This window comes from Ambystoma mexicanum, chromosome 5p (genome assembly GCF_040938575.1).
Source record: "Ambystoma mexicanum isolate Mex_15411 chromosome 5p, UKY_AmexF1_1, whole genome shotgun sequence".
In the NCBI taxonomy this organism is placed as follows: domain Eukaryota; kingdom Metazoa; phylum Chordata; class Amphibia; order Caudata; family Ambystomatidae; genus Ambystoma; species Ambystoma mexicanum.
The window spans coordinates 496757783-496775565 of NC_090930.1; the positions used below are offsets into that span (position 1 = coordinate 496757783).

At 44.3% G+C, this 17783-nt stretch overlaps 1 protein-coding gene across 1 annotated transcript in view; it reads left to right on the forward strand.

Annotated features, from left to right (window-relative positions):
* Nucleotides 1-17783, forward strand: part of TENT5D (terminal nucleotidyltransferase 5D) — a 340303-nt gene that overhangs the window by 256531 nt on the left and 65989 nt on the right.

Consider the following 17783-nt stretch of genomic DNA (forward strand, 5'->3'; position numbering starts at 1 on the left):
GAAAACTTTCTGGGAGTTCTCCATGACCCCCCCCCCCCCCATCCCACCTGCTCTGCAAATGTGAAACCGTATTTCCTGGTTTTCTTTTCTCTACCAGGATCCTGCACGCCATTGGTTTTCATCATTGAGCAACTCTGCCACCATGTGGACAAACATTTGGTACTCTGGAATTTTTCAATAACGTTTTGCCATCTCTCAACCACCGAGTCGGAGCTGAAGAATCCGTGTAAAAAAAGACCGAGCTGTAACCTAGAGGTTGTTTTGGAAGGCAGACACCTCACAGATAGACGAGTGGATCAGGCCAGCTTAGAGTAGCACCACGGAGACTATAACAGGTCGGGTTAGACGCTTTTGGTTCCTTCCTTGCTGTAGCTGTGTATGACGTGTGTCTTTATCCTCCACCTGTCCGTAATGGGATGCACCTCATTGCCTGTTTTTGTTTTTATTCTGCGGCATGCACCATGAAACGCGGGCGTGGATACCTATTCTTATTTATAAGCTTAGATGATGTAATGCATGAGGTTTACCGACCCCCAAACAAAGCAATAACACACTGGGGGGTGACTCTAAAACCTGGTAATTGCATGAAGGAGCCGGCCAACCTTATCGCTTACTTGCCTGCGAGGTCCTGCCATGCAATTTTCCTCATTTCCAATTTTGTGCAAAAGTAAAAGTGGAAACGGGGACAATCGCCTTTATACTTTGGTTTTACCCTTTCGTTTTGCTAAAAAAAAAAGTAAATCTCGCCTGCAAATTAAACTTTGCCGGTGGTGCCATTGACAATATGTTCCTATGGTGCTGCGATAGAAATCCATTTATTTTATTATCCGCATGAAAATTGTGTGCAGGCGTAAAACCGGGTAGCATTTAAAGATATAGAAGGAATGCACAGTGGAAACGTTGTATCCGCTTCTTGTCCCGACTCCGCCTCTTAATGTGTGAAAATGCCCTGGAGTGTAAAAGTAAAACATAAGCGGCTTCTTCCTTGAGTTTATGCCTCAAACTTGTACCCCACAGCATAGAAAATGACCCCAGGTGACAAGAAGTAAAAGTAGAACAAATTGACCATATTCCTTTCACATAAAAAAACCTCACATTTTCTAGAAGAAAAGCTGTATTCTTCGAGAACCGCTCACAATTAAAGCCACAAGGACTGGGTTAGCACATCTCCAAACCTTACTTTGGATTCAGTCATATGCGCCACAATTGGTATCAATAAGAATTGTTGCACTAATTTTTTAACTGTTAACTGATCACTTACAGCAGCAAAGGATTAACGGTCAATTAACAACTATTGTTGCCTGCAAATGTGGCAAAAACGTTGTTTTGAAGCAGAGAATTCAATGATAAACGTGTACCTCGAATATGCTGTGTTTTCTGGCATTTCCCCACACTGTTGCCTTCTCTTGTGCCTCTTCCCCTCAACATTACCCTGTGCTTCCTTTTCACTGTCTGATCAGCTTTAGAATCAATACGTTTATCTCTTAGTTTCACATTCTTTGAGTGCTTTACAGTTGGTAGACTAGAAATCTTCTCGAACATTAAAGTGCTGATTGTGTAATCTCTCTCGTTCTCTGTGTTATGAAATGTAATATACGTATCTATTTGGTGTTCAACATGAAACTACTATGCCACATTCATCAGAACAATAAAATAACAGTCAAATTGTGCTAAACATTCCGAAAGTAAAGCTCAAACAAAAAAACACGTTACCGAACTATATAGGGCCTCATTACAAGTGTGGAAGAGCAGGAAAAAACTGGTGGTAAAGGAATTACCACGACTTTTGCCGCTCCGCCATGTTATAGGTATGGTCCTGTAGTTGAGGATTTACCTCCAGCAAAATGCTGGAGGTAAATCCTCCAAATTTCTGCTGCAAAATCATTGGAATAACCGCTGTGGTTATTCCACCATAAAAGCCCGTAGAGTCCTATGGACTTGAAAAAATTGAGATTCACACCGCCACTTGTGATGTGGCAGTAATTACGCCGGATCAAGTGGCAGTAACAGTAATACAGTTTGGTGGTATCTGGGTGGATTTACTGCCCAAATACCACCAAACTCGTAATGAGTTATTCGCACAGCAGAATCTTACATTTTTGAAACTATTGAAGACCCACCTTTTTTTTTTTTTTATTTATTTATTTGAACTTTACTCGGTAAAAACCAAGTTTTGTCAAAATTGACAGTAGTAGAAAGTACAGGTGTTCCTTGGATACAATAACAATTACAATAACAATGGCCACTAGCCACCCGCCTACTGCTGTGGCGGACCATCTTGGAGGTCTAGTCGTCTGATTTGGTCAAACACCCGGTCTATGAGTTTAGCAAAGGCTTGCGACCATTTGTTGTTTTCCCCGGCGATCAGTCTGTTCCACAACTCGTCTGTTTGGAATATCCATAGGTTCTCATCAAGGGCAGAGAGATACAGGTTTCTTGAATCCTTCATGTTGACGCATTCCATCACCAAGTGTTTCAATGTTTCTATGGAGTCAAGCTTCTTGCATAGTCTACAACGTTTATCCCCTCCGCCTCCTCTGATGGCACTAATCTCTCTGGTTGGGAGGAGGTTGAGTCTTGCTCTCATTATCAAAATTCTCAATCCCTTATTAGGGAACTTGGCGCAGTATTGTAATGGTTTATTTGCCTTATTGCAGGAGGGCGGGAGATGGTTTAACAGTTTGTTCCCGGTGGCATTTTCTATGGTCGTGATCCAGTCCAGGTCTTCTAGTTTCTTTTTAATTTTGTCGGGGTTTTCTTTTAGTTCATTTTCTGAACATAGAATTTTTGCCAGATCGTCCTTTCTCCATTTTACCCAGTTTTTCACGGCCTTGCACTTCCCAGTTGCGATTTCCTCACCTATAGAAGCCAAAATGGGTGGTCCCTCGGCCATGATGATTTTTCGATATAGGCTCATCGCTCTTTGGTCCACCATAGACGCCAAGGAAAGCAGCCCTAAATCTCTCCTGATCGCCGGCATGGAGGTGGATTTTGGGAGCCCTAGTACTGTTTTCCATACATATCCTTCCAATTTGGCCCAAATCGTCCTTTGGAGGTATAGTGAGGTCTCTGCTCCATAGATTAATGTTGGCACTACCTTGGCTTTATAGAAAGTTAACGCCGGAAGGAGGGAGAATTTGCCGTACTTACGGTCAATCGCTCTAGTTTGGGCTGTGAGCCGTTTGACTTTCTCCCATAGTTGGTTTTGTAAGCTCTTATCCGTTTGTGAGCTATCCAAATCGATCCCTAGGTATTTGAAAGACTGTACAATTTCCAATTTGGTTTTTTCGAGGAAAATATTTAACTTGGCTGGTCCTTTATTGATCACTTTCTCCATTACCATGATTTTGCTCTTTGTCTTGTTAATTGCCAAGTGGTTTTTCTCGATGTACTTTTCCAGGATCTGTAATTTTCTTTGCAATCCCACTTTGGTCTGGTCGATGAGGATAACATCGTCAGCGTACATTAAGCGCGGAATCTCCATTTTCCCTATCTTCGGGGGAAAAGCCCGAATGTTCGCTTCAGCTTCTTGGTAATCCCCTAGGAAAGATATGAATAGGGCAGGGGCTAACGGACATCCCTGTTTGACCCCTCGTTCCACCAATATTTCTCCTGAGAGTGCGCCTTGATGATTCAATTTTACACGCATTTTTGTATCCATGTTTAAAGCCTTCATGGGTTCCAAGATGTTTGCTGGACACTTCCAGGCATGAAGCTTCGCCCATAACGTGGGCCTGTCGACCATATCAAAGGCCTTTGAGAGATCGACAAAAGCCAAGTAGACCTTCGGGGCTCCTTCTTTAATTCTCGCTTTGAGAATGTTTAATGCCATTAAGTTGATGGAGGTTGAGCCCTTTTTTTGAAAACCTGATTGTAGTGGGTCTTTAGCCGGACTTTTTTTCTCCCAATCCCGAAAATGGTCTAACAGGCGGGAGGCATATAATTTGCCCAGGATGTCCAATAAGGCTATCGGCCTGTAGCTTGCTGGTTCTTGCCTTGGGCCCTTTTTATAGATTGGGACGATCACCGCCCTTAGCCAAGATTCTGGCAGCATCTTTGAGCTGGCGCATTGCGCGAATATTTTGCTGATCCACTTAGCCCATTCCGCCGGAGAAGCTTTGAGATCTACATTTGTTAGCCCATCCGGTCCAGGAGCTCTAGAAGTTTTCAGGTTCCGTATGGCGATTTCGATCTCTTCAGTATTGGACAGGTCAACCCATGGTGTATCAAGGTCCGATGGCAAATCTTTCCTGCTGCCAGGAAGACCCTCGAATTCGGTCGTGAAATACTGCACCCACCTTTCTTCTGCTACAGCATTTGCTGTAATGGTCCTTTGATCTGCTTTCTTGTTTTTTAAGAGGGACCAGAATTCACTAGCATTTTTTGTTGCTAGTTTAGACATCATCTCCTCTGCGTCTCTTTGATATTGCCCTGCTCTCTGCTGTCTGAGCCAGTTTTTGTATTTTCGTTGTTCAAGACCCCAGCTCTTCCAATCTTCTATGTTGTTGGATTTCTTTGCTGTTCTTAGTAATCTGCGGACCACTTTTCTTTTGATCACTAGGTCTTTATCGTACTGGTGGGCCGTGACAATACTTCCCTTTTTCTTTTTTGCACCTTTGGATTGGTAGGCTACTAACAAGGGCAAGTAGTTTGGACGTTGGTTAAAGGCCGACTTGAGGTCGGCGCCCTCTTTCTGATCCCACGCTCGGTTGATTTTGTCGATGTCTTGTGCCTTTAATCGGAGGCGGGTTTGCTGCGCATTGACCTCAGTCGCCCAGTCATAGGTGTTTAGTTGCTTCATGGACGTCTGCCATGAACATTTCAATAGGTTATGATCACTATTGACAGTTTGTTGCACCTTGAAACTTGTCAGATCCCTGATGAGGCCGTTGGACACAAAAATGTGGTCTAAGGTTGCTTTAGAATCATTTCGTTCCCATGTTGGAAAATTCGTTTGGTTGGGGAACAGCGTGGCCACATTTTGAATGTTTCTCGAGCTCAAAATTTTATTCCAGGCCTTTCCTCTCTTCACCGTGGGGTCGGCTGGGCCCCGGAGATTCGTGGGACACTTTATGTTCGCCCTGGGTTCAATGCATATCGCATTGAAGTCCCCGCAAATTATCAGTTCGATTTGGTCGAATTTTTCGTAGAGCTGGTCAATCTGCGCACTCAGGTTTTCACAGAAGGCTTTCGTGGATGAACGCTGAGGATTCCAATAGCAATTGATAATTGCCACCGTTTTTTTCCGGGTGATTTCCGCCTTTGGGTTATTTTCCTCCTGTGTGGTTAAGATTACGAGTGTTTCATAGGACTGTCTCCACAGCGTTGGTTCTGTGAGGCCTGAGCCCGATTTTATCGCTGTCAGCAAACCAGATGATGGTCTTCCCATCAGGCCTTTAACTGCTGGTGCGATCACCACGGAAAACCCATCTAGGGCAGGTTGTTCCATTAGCCAGGTTTCCTGCAGGCATAAGATATCGAACTGGCTGAGGTCAACGTCTCCTGGGGTCGTGAGGTGCCTGTGACCTCTCGTATTCCAGGATCCGAGTGTGATAGTGTCCTTACCGGGGAGCTCGCTTTTTCTTTCTTTGGAGTTCTCCTTGGAGCGAACCGCCCCTAGTCGTTGCTATTTCTCCTGGTTTTTCTTCCAGGCTGTTGTTAGCCATTTCCATGGACCCATTGGTAGTTTTTCGATGTTCTTCCCTTTTTCTTTGGGACTGCCCCGGGCCGTCCTCCTCTGATGTCGTTGGTCTTGGTCGGATTTGCCAGGGGGGCCCCTTCTCCTTTGATCATCTCTGTGACTTATTGGCGACAGCCTTAGCTGCTCTTGCTTGTCTTTCCTGCTATAGTATCGTGGTGACTTTATATCATCCCTCTCCCCTACTTCGGATCCACGCCTTTCGCCCTTCATTTTGCACTCATGGCTATGGTGTACTTGTCTCTGTTGTGGGTAGGTGTATCGATTATCTCGATATAATTCTTCTGTTCTTGATCTAAAATGGTACTGTGGTTTGTGCCTCTCCACCCTTCCCTCGTCCCAGTTTTGGTTGCCCATTCTGTTCTTTAGTTCCGTCAGGCGAAGACCCATATGCTCCAGTTCTTGAAATACCGAGTCGTTGATGCCTTTGATGGCCGTATCTTTCAGGTGGAGATACGCTTTCGCCCTCTTCTCCCTGTGATAGGGTTCCACCAGCACTAGATCTTTCGTTGAGATGTTATCCAAAATTTTTACTTTCTTTGTGATTTGTAGGACGGTCGGTCTGTTTAAGATGGTAAATTTTCTATCTGGAACCATTTGTTCAAGTTTAAATATTCTAATCTCTTTGCGAGCATTTCTTTTCTTGTCCAGATCCTCTTTGGGTAGACCGTCTTTACGTGGACTGACCCGCCAGTCTTTTCTTCCCTTCGTTAATGGAGATGAGGGTGATGTGGTTCTAATTTTCTTGTCTCCATGATGGGAAGTGTCCTCCGTTAATCTTTGTGCTGAGTTGTTTTTTGAATTGTGCTCATCCGATCTACTTTGTCCCTCTAACTCTTTGTTGATTGGTAGGGTTGGGGATGTTTTACCTCCTAAGACGTCGTCGTTTATTTTTTTTTTTATTATTTCCCGCGGTTCATCCGTTGCCTCCAAAATCTCAACGACCTCGGTGTCTGAGTAGGTGGATATATTCATTAGGTCCGCACAGTTTAAGAAATCCTCCACTGTTTTCGGAGATTTGGGCTGGTTAACTTCCTGATGAATTTTGATTTGTGTTACCCCCTCTTCAACTACCGCCCTCTGGGCTGGGGCAGGTCTTTGGTTCGCGGGGTTCTTACGGTTGATTCTAATTTCCCTTGGAATCCTTGCTGGTGATTCAATCTTCTGAGGCATCTGTCGCTGGTTCTCTTCTCGTTTACCTTGCTTTAAAACAAGCAGAGTGTTCTCTTTTTTCTGAGGGCGAGACCCCTCCTCAATCCCTGTAGCCCCCCTTGCAGGCAATTTTACTTGCCCACCGTTGTTCCACTTTTCCAACTTTTCGATTTTCTTTTCCAGGGCTTCAATTTTTTTTTCCCACAGCAACCTGTGAGTGGGTTGCACCTGCGGTGACCCTGGATCTGGAAGTCCTGGTGGTGCTTGACCTAGCTGGAGGGCCATAGACCCCATTTTTCCAACGGCATCTGGTTTAGTTGCCCAAAGGTTGTGTTGCATGAGCATCTTTTCACTGGTTTCTAAGAAAAGAGTTTCCATGTGGGTCAATTTATCCGTCATATTAGATAAAATTGCCGTATTGTCTTGAACATTTCCCTTGATCGTCTCGTATAACTTACAGAATGGCGCTAAAACGACAGACATTGCAGACATGATAGCAATCATGTCAGGTTTTTTGTTGGCTGGTTCGTTCTGTAATGACACTGCAATCTCACTAAGTCTTCGCTGTTTCGGTGGAGTAGGCATTTTATCAGATCTTCGCATTTGGACTACTGAGTCAAAGGTGGCTCTTTCTTCGGGTGATCCTTGGTCTCGGGCAGTGATTCTCCCTGTGCTGGGGGAGCCGCCACACTTCCCAGCCCTGTCTATGTTCAATTTGGGAAGCGCCTTTATCCTTCCAGGCGTGACCTTTTGATGGACGCTGCCTGGATGGGGTTTCGGCCACGCCCCAGGCTCTTCTTCGTTCTTGTTGGTCTGTGAAATTTGGTACATCGTCCTATCGGACTCTTGCCGTTCTTCTTCCTCCTCATCCTCCATCTCTATCTCCTCTGTAACTGTAGTTCCTACGTCGCAGAGGCTTTCCCTTTGAATGATCTCGGGGACTCTCATGAGCTGACCTTGTGGATCCCTTTGCCTACCCTCGGCGACCTCAGATTCTTTGGTTTTTGCAACTTCCTTGGGTAAATTGCATATTGTCTTGTTTGGCATTTCACTCAATGGTCTATTTGGCGAGCTTGTTTTTTCTGATACTCCACTAGGTGGCTCTGTGTTGTTTTGTTTTTGAACCGACTGGGGTTCAGTTACGAGTTCCAGCATCTCCGCATCTGAAATTTCGGTATCAACGCTCCGTTTTCTTTTTTGTTGTTGAAAAAAGAAGGATTTGAGCGAACGGAACGCCAGGTGGTTGGGAAGCCCTTTTGAGATTGGGGCTCCTCTATTAGGGCCTTTAGTTGGAATTTGTACCACCGGTCCCGTCAAGTTTCTAGGTCTCATGGATGCTCTCTTCATTGCTCCTTGGGATCTCCCTGCAAATGGAATAGACGTTTTATTTCTTTTCTTCTTTGAGACCCCTGTTCCCGCCTTCGCTTGTTCTCCGTCCGTTTCTTTATTGGAGTCGTCTGGTTCTCGTTCTGTAAGGTCCTCACTGTCCGAGGCTGCTGCTTCTAGGTCAGACTCAATCTCCGGGTCCGGACCTGGCCCTTTATCTCCGGGGGATTTTGCCCGGCACAGCCTCTTTAGCCTTGTCTGTACTTCGTCTCGACCATTGAATTCTGCCTCCTCGATGGATTTGTGGAGCAACACCTCAATTTGAAGTGGGGTAGATGCCTGATCATCTTTCTTCCTTTCGTTAATTCTCTTCGTGGTCATTTTATCTTGTTCCCTTTTGGGATTTGGGCTTGCTCCAAGCGACGAGTAATGTAGTGAGAGTTTTCTTTGGTCCATTGCCACCGTGATCTCATTTAATTTTTGTGTATCTGCTAATTCTTTTCCTTCCCCTCGCCCTCCGGTAGATATAACGCAATTTAGCGCCGCACTCCTCCGGGATTCTGGGTTTGTGGCTGGTCTCTTAGGAGGCTGCATTTGCCTCGCGTTCTTTGTCCGTTCTTTCTCTGGGTTTACATTCCCCGTTGCCTTTTTCACCTCTATCACTTCAACAGTGTGATGGATATTTTCTGGCGCTTCCGAGCCTATCTCCGAATCCCGCCACCGGGCCCCGCTACTCCCTTCGTCCATTGGGATAGCGCTATTCGATCCTGCACCTAGGTGGTTGGTGGTTGCATTGCGTGGACCCGAAGGAGGTCCTCCTCTCTGTTGGTCCACGATTACGTGCACCCTGTCATCAGACCCACCTTTTCTCTATGAATTGAACTGTTAGAATGGATCTTAATTATTCTTGATTTCTTTTATTTGCTATGTTTTTATTATTGTTTTATTTAAATGTATTTTTATTTTTGTAAAGCATTCCATATAACATTTTTATGATAAGGTTCCTGCTATATAGATGTAATAAATCAAATTAAAATAAATATGCATTAACCAAATTATAAACACATAACACCTCCAAAATATAAATCCATAAAACGATCCTAAAATATACTGCAGATGCGAGGTAAGTCTCTGCTTTACCTTTCGTCCCAGGACAACAACTTATCTTTAATAACGTCATGCGAAGGACTGTGCCACAGTGTAATTAAGCTCAATATCCTGTAACTTGTATCTACAGAGGTGTAGTCTGATATGCTCCTTTATTCAATCAATGTGCTTTGAGCAGTATAACAGAAAATGGGTCATGCCATCAACACCTGCTGCCATTCACTCGAATTTCCTGAGTGAACCATTAATCCTTTGGTTCATCTGCCTCTTAAAGGCATGGTCTAGTAAAATTTTGTATTGTCCCTACGGGTCGGCCATGTTTTTTTAAGCCTAAGTGGCTCGATTTTAGAAAACTTTCCTAGGGACCTTACCCGAGTTTTTGTCCATTAAACGTACGCGAAAACAAGCACCAGGGAGCCGCCATTTTCTGATAATCCTATCTTTTCCCCCATCACCCTGGCTGACCTGCTTTTGCGGCACTAAATCAATTCCCCCGCCCCTGAGCCTGACATTATCAAAACATTCATATTCCCCGCCTCTCTCCGTGACGTTACTGTACTGCGAAGGCAAACGCGCCCAGTCGTCATTCTACGCGACTCCACACAGAACCCGGAAACCAACACAGACCATCTCACAACACAGCGTGCCACAATTCGGAATATGAAACTGTACTTTAAAATCAAACAGCAACACGGTACATTTGGTAAAGTACATTTATTTTACATTAAATGTTTAGAGAATATTCAGCAATTGCCATATGAACTCCGAAAGCCATTTATTTTATTTTATCTGTATCCGCCATGGTACACAGGGTGTTGCTTTTCGTTAAAAGAAGCACTTTGGAAGCAAGGTGAACCGCAAGGCTGTTCCATCAACTAGGCACTAGTCCATGGTAAAGGTTGATATGTTGCTTCTAGCCACTAGTACAGCGTAAGGGCATGTGGGCCCTTGGCGATCGTCCCATAAAATTGTCAGTGTGCTCCAGTTGTTCACACGAAGCTGCAGGTGTCTACTGTAAAAGCCATCTGCTGGTGTCTCAAACCGGATGCAGTAGTAGAAGGGGAGCAAATACCTGTTATGAAAACAAAAAAATTATAATTAGTCTCACCAGCCGATCTTCATTAATATTACTTATTTTATTTATTACAGCCGATCAGAAACTATTTGCTTGCAAGGATAGTTCAATGGAGTATGTTCGGCTCTAAAATCAATGCGAAAAGTAACAAAATAAATCGAGGCCAACACACAATGATAAACGACATGCGTGAGGAATGATATGATATATGATATGGCATTTGTAACGCGCCTATACTCAAGTGTTTCTAGGCGTGACGAGGCAGGTGGGGAACAAGGGCAGACAGACAACGATCCTACTAGGCCAGGTGTCTTTCTGATCGCGCATGGGGAAGGGCTGTACATGGTTAGTTGAATACAAATTAAATAATAGGGCCAGCTGGTGGCAAGTGCAAGGTAAATGCCGGGAGAAGGGGCTGAAGGATACAGAGACAGTCCCGTAGTGCAGGTAGGCAGTGCAGGGAAAAGTGGCTGGGCCAAGGACCGAGATCGGTGAGACCAGTGGACCTGCATGCCCATGTGCCCACTACGAACACGTTTTACTTGCTTTTCCTAGCTCTTCATTCATTCATTTATTCATGCATCCATTCATTAAATCTTCATTCCGGTATAAAACGTGTAAAGATTTACTTACATTATATTTGAAATTTCCATTGTGTCTCTTCGTAATGCAGTCTGTAAAACGGACCGTGGTCTTGACAGCGATTTTTCGTATACTGAACTAAAATGAAACTCGGTCTAGTTTCTGAATTTTCTGCCTTATCGTCTCTTACGTTATTGCGCACCCCCTTCAAATGTAGTTCTTTCGGCATGGTCCATGTCTCAAGGTCAAAAAACAATAGACCCTTATACTTCCAGTGCGACTTGTAGGCCTCATCTGGGCGCTGTCCTTCGCATTCTTTATTTGCAACATCACGTAGTATAGGCATCTGTGAGAACTTGAAGTTTAGAATCTGTCTATGTAGTGCGCCTCAATGTGCAAATGCGAACTGGCTTCTCTCCCAAATGCCACGGCCCGCTTAGCTGGCGCGTTCTAAGTGCCCCAATTTTGTCCCCGTTGTCTGCGAGCTTTGCAGCCCAAATTGAGACATTTAATTTTTGGCGGAAGGTCAGGGAAAGTATAAAGTACCACAGGAGTTGAGTTAAAAGTGAGATTTATTGTTTGTTTGTTTGTTTTATTATTTGCAATACGCAAGCCTCCCCTCCGTTAACAGTGCGCAGCATTTACATTTACATGAGATGAGACATGAGAAAAATATATACATACACATATATGAGGTGAATAGAGAGAATTCAAAGATGACACACAGCTTGTTCGCCACCCATGATGGTGAAGGTAGGGGTTAGGTTTACAGGTACACTGTACAATAACATTTATTTACAAAAAGACAATCGTATTGCAATTATTTAAACCATACTTCACAATCAGCTGTGCTTCGGGTGGGCATGGCACAGTCGCAATGTTCGGTGGCAATGGATCACTGCTCTGCACAGAAACGTCCAAAATTCCATATCTGTGCTTCTCTAACACAGACACAATAAGGCCTTTCACAAAGTCAGACTGCATTTCATCATAGACTGGTTTGATCACCCATTGCTTACTTCGTTTTGAAAACACCTTAGTGTAGCGAGGCATCCTTACTTTACCCCTAGTCCTAGATTGTTCACGTCCGACATTGCTGTTATGGGCCAAGACCGCTAGTAGAGTGCGATCTTTCATGCCCTGAAAGCTAAAATGCAAGCGCTTTGGCCTGTACTTTAGGCACATATTGTGGAACACCTCCAAATCTCCTGTGTGACAGAATTCTGTCAGTCCTCCCAAATCTCTTGATAGAGTTTTGTCGAAAACAATCTTCTCAATGGCTTTGTGTGTCGGTGAAGATGGAATCAACCACTTCTTCCGTGCCTCCTCTGGGGACAAAGGGCCATGTTCACATTGGTGGAAATGTTGATTTGCTGCCAGCGGTGAACGTTGGTACAGTGGTGCATCAGTGACCGCCATTTCTCAAGTAGTATTTCCACTGACCCTTCACAAGTTTTTGAGCTCCACCAAAGATGGTTAGTGATAGAATGTGACCACTGCAAAATACTTTCAAAACCTTTTTTTTTTCCCTGCAGCCGAGATTTTCTTATTGATTGATTTAGCAAGATGCCATACGTCAAATTGATGTTTAATATGTGGGAACTGCTCTCTCATTGTCTTGGCAATTGAAACGTGTCTATCCGTGGCTATGAGGTCGATGTGCATTCCCCTTGATTGTAGATATTCCACTGATTTTATAAATCCTAGTTTCTCCATGGCCACTGACGATGTACATTGTGTTACCTGCACGACCACCGAACTCACAATTTTCTTACTATCCATGTCCTGAAAGTGGTAGGTGCAGTACTTGGCAGAAAATCCAGGGCTGTCGCACTGTCCATCGCCGGCTAGCCTGAATCGTTTGCCTTCCAATGTACTTGCTAGAGACAATTGTTCAATTTTCCAAGCATCACTAATGGCCGGAAACAGATAATCACGTTGGTATATGTAGTACAGCGCTTTAGAAATGAAATGGAGTCCCACAAACTGAAAGAAAGCCTCTAACTTTCTAAAACTGAAGCCACTAAAAAGTGATGCAGCTGCACACAGTAGATTGCCTGCTGGCAGTTTCCCCAGCATCGGTTGTGCAGACCATGAGAACCTATGATTTAATCTACAGGCGGCATTTATTTTGACGTTACTGCCTTTTATTTGACGAGTCACATTAATAAATGGCTTCCCACATACTTTCCCTCTAATGGAATGCACACATTTCAGCATACTTATAATTTCCATCAAACAACTGTCAAATACAATGTATTTGCTCTCTTTCATTAGACTGTCATCCTGCGTCAACGTTGTTTCGGCCTGTGACGTTGTAGAGATTTCAACACATTGGAAAGTAATATCGCTGATATCAAGTTCTGATGCGTCTATGGATGCTGCGGCTGGTTCATTCTCTGTCATTTCGACATCTATTACTTCAACATTGATGGGAGAACACAACAATGTCGACAGGTTTTTTGGTGGCAAATTTTTGGCGGGTGTAGTTTGTGTGAATTGATCTGCAACTACTTCAGAGCTATCTTCAATACATTCAATAACATCTTCTTGTGGTGGTGCGGTCGCACTGTAGCTATGGTCCAATGCAACTTTGCTGTAGTCTCCAAACACAGTTAATTCATGTTCTGGCCATTGGACATGAGCATCTCGAGCCTGAACACGCCTCGCCTCAATTAATAGTTCCTCCATAGTGTACACGGTCTGGCAAGCCACTTCTCTCATTCGCTTCACTGTCTGTGTATGTATAGTTCTGACACCCATGGGTAACTCGAGGAGAGATTGGAAAAGGGATGTTGAGTTTAAACACAAGATGGAGTGTAGTAAAATTGACTGGAAAAAAACATAAAATAGTCCCCAGCACAAAGTTTTTTTTAAAGTTATGAACTGTTTGTAACTAACCTTTTTTTGTTTTTTTTTCTTTGCAACTTTTTTGACTCGACCTTCAACATCTGCACGCTGTAGCTCCGATTCGTTTCCGCATGTCCTCCCTTCCTCTTGCGCTGCAACGACTATATTTTCTGTATCTGCATAGACAGCACGGAATGAGGCTCCATCGTCTCCCTGAAACATAGTACTTTCATTACTATGTATCAAAATATTGTTAACATAAAACACACGTGAGGACGAACACACAGGTACATCTCAATAGCCAAACACGATTTAAACATTGTGTGCAACAATCAAACGACAAGTATTCGACCAGTGATGATCTATTTCGATGGAACTGTCAGTATCCATACCTCTGGGTCTGCATGGACTGCCATGAATGGTTGTATTGGAGAGGAGGCATCCGCATCTCCCTGAAACAAAGTACTTGCATTAGTATGCTTTTCAATATTGGAAACACAACACACACTTGGGGTCGACGGCACAGGTACATATAAAGAGATAACCACAAATGATGCATTGTCCAAAAGAATCAAGGAAAATCTAAATATGATCACATTTCATCGACTTATTTCTCCGATTCCTTTACATCTGCATCATCTAAATGAGATGTTGTGATTGTGGTGGAAGCTCCGTCATCTCCCTGAAACACAGTTCTTGGATTAGTATGGTTTTCAATATTGGAAACATAACACACACTTGTGGTCGAATGCACAGGTACATATAAAAAGATAACCGCAAATGATGCATTGTTCAAAAAAATCAAGGAAAATCTAAATATGATCACATTTCATCGACTTATTTCACCAATTTATTTACATCTGCATCATCTAAATTGGATGTTGTGATTGTAGTGGAAGCTTCGTCGTCTCCCTGAAACACAGCACTTGCGTTAATAGGGAAGAAAGTATAGCAAATGGAATCGCGTTATATGATCACGCATGATGGAGCTGTCATTATCCATACCTCGTGCTGCTGAAGAATATCTATGGATGTTGCAAATGTAGTGCGCACTTCCGAAAGCTGTTGCGCCGATTCGTATACGCATGGTCCCGCTTCCACTTCCCCTGGAATTACTTGAATGTCAGGCTCTGCATCAAGTGCAGGGGTTGACGCTCCATCAACTGCCTGAAACATAGTACTTGCATTAGTGAGGATTACAATAGTGAAAACATAACAAACACCTGGGGTCGACAGCACAGGTACATATCAACGGCTAACCACGAATGAAACATTGTGTAGAACAATCAAACAACAAGAATTCCAGCTCTGATGATGACGCTCGATGGAGCTGTCAGTATCCATACCTCCTGCTGGTGAAGAACATCTAGAAATGTTGTAGATGTGGTGGACGCTTCAGCATCTCCCTGAAAGACAGTACTTGCATTAGTATGGATAACACTAATTATAACTGAAAACAAACACCAGTGGACGATAACTAAGGTGTATATCAATTGGAAAGCACTAACCAAACATTCGGTAAAATAATTACACGATAAAATAAAACTATTACTTGACATGCATAAAACAAGTCTGTAGCGGATTAGCCTAGTAAGATTACCTGATACGCGCTAGAAGTGGTTGATAACTGCGACCACGTCAAGGATGTAGAATGTTCTTGCTTCCGATTCAAGGGATAGTCAAGAAGTTGTAAAGGTGAATTAATGATTGATAATGAAATGCCAATATTAAAAATAGCCATGTAAGGCGACAGAATACTTGAAAAATGCTCAATACAGCACAGTTCCCTGTTCCCATATATATATACATTGCGTTTGTGGGTTATGAAATCGAAAAAGAATATATTGATAAATGTCATTATTCAAAAAACTATACACTCATATCAATATCGAAATTATTACAATGGATAGAACACCTACAATATCAATTAATCCGTTCGGCTACCTACACACTACCGCAAGGCCTAAAGCTAAATCCAGATACTTGACTCACCGGTGGCGGAATGTGGACGAATAGAGTGGAAATAGCGTTTTCGAGCAATTTCCGTGTCGTTCGCCGTTTATTCTTCTTTGAAACCCAAGATGTTGTGTACATGTCCAAGGAAAAGTGCCGGCTGCAGATGCGGTATCGATCACCCCTCTTGTCCTGTAAGACTTGTTGGACTCTACTTTCCAGCTCATCCTGTGGATATCCGCAATGTCTGACCCATTCTCTTATTTGATCAACAGTTTTCGGGAATACATGCATTGTAGTGCCTTCAGATTTCGCATGGGTCTTCGAAGGGCAACCGCTAATCGAACAGGCAGGCATTGTTGATAAATCTGAAAAGTAAATATCGACATTATTATACAATCTTCAAGAATAAAGATTTGATACAAAAGTAAATGAATCATACAATGATCAATGCAAGGTTTGTTTTGGTCGCAGGAACTATACCAGTTCATTATGTGCGGCTTAGTATTTCCATAAGTTGCAGAAATGTATAAATGATGTGTCTAAAATCTGAACATGTGACTCGTCCCTTGGATGTTCTGTCTTGCACGAGAAGGAAACATGCTTACATTATAGACTGGACCCCCGAAGGATGCAATTCGATGACAATAGACACAGATGAAAATAAATAGATCTATTGATAGCATAGCACTGGAAACTGAAGTCAATAGCAATGAGACCAATGAACATAGCACTATTGTGTACTCTACTCGCAAATAGATAGAAATTTAAAAATCTGCGAAATATGACTAGGATACATGGCCTTACCTTGACCAACAAACAGTTGGATTCAGCAAGCAGAGCAGTATGTTGCAGGAGAATAGGTGGGTGGCCACAGGTAGCACACTGATGGGTTTGCTCTAAGCGGTCACAGAAGTTCACGGATAGCACGACGACGAGCAGATTAGCGTAGATCTCAGTGGTTGCCAGGTAACACGTTCAGGAGTTGACTTGCAAAGCACAAAGATGTTCTCATGAGACATATCAAGTGGTTTATAAAGTATTAGAAACAGAGGTGTGTTTGTGAATGAATGACGTATGTATGTCGTGGTCTTAGGGGGGCGGCCTACTTGAAGGGGAGGCCTGGCTGGAGACACGGGGTCTGAGGAGGCCATGTGAGCGATGGCCCCTGGGCGTGGGATACCTTTTGAAGTGTACATGCTGTTTGGCACCTTGGCCGTTTGCGCCCGTCACAGCCCCCCATGCCAGCGCTCATCCCCGGGTGCGAACCGCCTTTGATAGAGGGGGGTGGGATGGATGGGCCTGGGGCATGGAGATAAGGCACAGGAAGACTGCTGAATGGAGACACACTTATGTGGATTGCAGGGGGGCAGCCTGCTTGAAGGGGAGGCCTGGCTGGAGACACGGGGTCTGAGGAGGCCATGTGACCGATGGCCCATTGGCGTGGGATACCTTTTGAAGTGTACATGCAGTTTGGCACCTTGGCCTTTCGCGCCCCTGACAGCCCCCCATGCCAGCGCGCATCCACTGGCGCGAACCGCCTTTGATAGAGGGTGGGTGGGATGGATGGGCCTGGGGCGTGCAGATAAGGCACAGGAAGACTGCTGAATAGAGACACACTTATGTGGATTGCAGGGGGGCGGCCTGCTTGAAGGGGAGGCCTGGCTGGAGACACGGGGTCTGAGGAGGCCATGTGACTGATGGCCCCTTGGCGTGGGATACCTTTTGAAGTGTACATGTAGTTTGGCACCTTGGCCTTTCGCGCCCCTGACAGCCCCCCATGCCAGCGCGCATCCACTGGCGCGAACCGCCTTTGATAGAGAGTGGGTGGGATGAATGGGCCTGGGGCGTGCAGATAAGGCACAGGAAGACTGCTGAATGGAGACACACTTATGTGGATTGCAGGGGGGCGGCCTGCTTGAAGGGGAGGCCTGGCTGGAGACACGGGGTCTGAGGAGGCCATGTGAGCGATGGCCCCTGGGCGTGGGATACCTTTTGAAGTGTACATGCTGTTTGGCACCTTGGCCTTTCGCGCCCCTG